Source organism: Indicator indicator, chromosome 5 (genome assembly GCF_027791375.1).
Source record: "Indicator indicator isolate 239-I01 chromosome 5, UM_Iind_1.1, whole genome shotgun sequence".
Classification (NCBI taxonomy): Eukaryota; Metazoa; Chordata; class Aves; order Piciformes; family Indicatoridae; genus Indicator; species Indicator indicator.
Window position 1 is genome coordinate 31,632,588 of NC_072014.1, and position 3,537 is coordinate 31,636,124.

Sequence of the window (3,537 nt, forward strand, 5' to 3'; positions counted from 1 at the left end):
TCTAGCTATTGTTTTCTTCAGAGATGTACGTTGGATTATTTTTCTTTTTCTAACACTTTCACAGTTGTGTTTCTTGCACCGCTAAATGTGTCCCAGCAAAATCCAATTCAATATGAAGAATAATTACTTTGTAGTGTAGAGAATATACCTTTCACTACAATTCATAATGACTAGAAGATTAGTTAAATAATGAGGTGGTGAAACCAAGCAAGAAAGCATGGAGGACTGGGAGGATGTCCAGAAGGATCTAATAATCCTTAATGACTGGGCAATATGAAATTCAGTGAAGATAAACACACAATAATGCATTGGGGTAATAATTTAAGATGCTCATGTGCACTGATGGATTCTGAATTAGCTGCAGCTCCTCGAGTGTAAGAACTTGGTGTTATCATGGGTAGCACAAGGTCTAATAACTGATGCGGAAAAAAAAGTAGCGGGGGAGATCCCGGAGCACATTAGGGGAGAGTGGAAGGATAGTTTTCTGCACAGTCCTCTCTACTGAATATATATAGAATTCAACAAATGTTGATTTTTAATTCAAGCAAAAGTAATTGCTCCTGACAAAACTTCTTAAGATTAGTTCCAGTTTACCAATCTAAATGGATGACAAATTGTGCTGATAGTAGTATTTGAAGCTGGGACTTTCAGCAAGAAAAACATTTGCATCAAATCTGGTCTCCTTGACATTGAGGGACTTTTGTTTTTAATTTCACTAGGCCTGGGATTTTACTCTAGTTTTACAGACAAAGTCAGTAGTAGACTTATGACACTTCTGTACACTACTTGACTAAACCTAAACTCTGCTGTTGTGCCAGTGTTGCAGGTACAAGGCATGGAAAACCTATATAGTCTAATAGGTTGGATGAGATAATAGCCATTGGTAAAGAAAAATATTTAATAGAGAACTCTAATATTCATTACCAAAATTAGCTTTAATCTGGTTTTCTCCTTTAAAACAAATTAAAAACCCAACAAAAACCCAGAAATGTTTGTGACACTCTTCATCACCTGGAGGAGAATCAGCTCAAATATGTGTGCACATACACATGCACATAAAGGGAGCAGGAAGGATGGCCTTGGCAAGAGATTGAAATAAAAGGATTAAAATGCCATTACATATAAGCAAATATGAATTCATGGATTTCAAATTATATTTGACTGCATGAATGATAATGTCTGCAGTGTTTACTTCTGTTGCCTAGGAAAGCTGCATATGTTTACAATATTGACATTTGCATCTTAAATTCATTTGTCATGTTGCGCCGTTCCATTTTATAACTGATGAAGAGATTTATCTTTGTAATAAAAGCTTCTCCTGGCAGAATTCGCAAATGGATATTGTTTAGCAGTTGCAGAATATCAGTCTTAGAGCAGAGTGGCTGGTTTTTGGGTGTCACTCCTGTGAACAAATGGGAACTGACGTGGTTGTGTCCCTGATTGTGACTGCAGTGCTGGCTGGGAGGAGTAAACAGAAGCTAGAAAAGGAATGTGTGTCTTTTGGGCACCAAGATATAGATCTGTGGCTCTATACCACCCACCATAAAGGGGAATGTGGAATTCAACTCTGTGCAAAGGATCTGCCAAGGCTTCTCATAGGAGTACCGTTTGCCCCAAAGTACTGCATCGTTCAACTGTGAAACTACAAATACTTCACTGAACCATAATGAATTTAGCCTGTCCCTGAGGGTAGGAATACATTATAGCTCTGTTTCAAGATAGGTTAATAATTATTTAGGGGGTAACTGTTCTCTGGAAAGTCACAGTTCATAAAGAAATCTTGAATCTGAAATCTAAGAATCCTTCTGATATTTGTTTCTTCCTATATTTGTTGTTGTTCTGTCTTTAGCACTGGAATAAAAGTATTTTTCCTTTGGCTACATACCAGCCTGAAAATCGCTGAGCATGAATGGCATGTACACAGGTTCAGAGTTTTGCCAGTAGCCATGACTGCTCGAGCTGCACAAGCACCCTGTAATTGTTTTATTGGCTTGTCTTTAACCATCAGCCATTCAACCCAAAAGTCTCTGAAGGAAAAAAAAACCCAAAAAATTTTCAGATAGTCCAAATGTCAAAATTTGAAAGAAATCCACTCTAATTTTTTCTTGCTATTTCTAGAATTGTTTCAATTTAGTTTTGCCAACGTTCTGCGTTACAGCATTTAGTAAATGTAAGAAAAATTATATTAGCCCAACTTGCCTTGCACAGAATACAAGAAAGGTTGCCCAGACTTCTTATTCTGCATGTTTGTTTGATATCCTTAACTCCCTGCTGCTGACCCAGACAGCTCTACCCAAGAAATGAAATCCTGATGAAACGAGTTGTGCTTTCTCTAATCACTGACACAATAGCGTATGAAAGCCTGAAGACCTTTGTAAACTTCTGTGTTACACACCAGATCTGCTAGTAAAACCCCCTGTTCTACAAGAATCAAAGAGGCTTGGTCCAAAGTCACTGGATCTTGGTTGTCAGATAGCCTGGACTTATTTTGGTTCTGGAGTGTCAGCCATCTAGTGCTGCCTGTGAAATAGTGTGCTAATATAGCACAGCATGAGTTGGTCTCTTCCAGATGTTCACCAGAGTGCAGGAAAGAGCTGACATGACACAGTCAAAGAAAGGAAGATGGTTGGTAGTTGTGTACAGTTTCTAGATTCATTATATCACCCACAATGATACAGAGAGCTTCCTTTTAGCAGATATCAGTGTTTCTAAACAGATCCAGATGACCACTGAAGATTTACCCTTTGAAGGAAGGAGTACTTCAGCTCCAGCAGCTGTGAGGCATTATGTTTTCAAAGATATTCAGAATCATGTGTGGTCCTTAAGAATTTATAGCAGAGCTTCCCTGGAGTGCAGTTTTGATACCAGTCTCTATCATACTGACAGACAGGGCTGTAGAAATACCTACCCTGAAGGCAGGTCTTCTACTGCAGAAAGTATGTCAGCCTTACTTGCAGTCATATAAATGACCTCCATCTGACAGCAAGTATCACAGTGGCTAGGAACAGTATTGTTTTGAAAATAGTATCTTCAGATAATGTCTTGCCCCTTCTCCAGAACAGTATCATCTCTGACTTCCCGTATGGTTCCTAAGTTTATCCCCTTCTAAGCTCTCAGCACACTAGATCTACATTTCTACATTAGTCTTGATGCCATCAGCACTGGAACTGAAAATAATGCAAATAGCAAAGTGGTAATTTGTAATGAAACCCCAAATTACAGAGAGGCCTTGGGGCCTCTCTGCCATACTGAGGTTCTTCCCTGAATACTCTGCCACCACAGCATCTCCTGTACAGTTAAAAACATGTCTGTAGTTGTCAGAAATGGCACAAACCTCATCAGGAATCTCCGCCATACCACATGCACATTACCACCTCTGTTTGTCCAGGTCTTCTGATGAATAAGAATCCACCCCTGGCCTTTTAGTGCATAGAAAGTGTGAAATACTCCAAGCAAGATGTGATGGCAGTAGAGACCTACTTTTAAAGTTCAGAGCTAAACTGGGCTTTGAGCTGTGTGAGATCTGAAGTACCACTG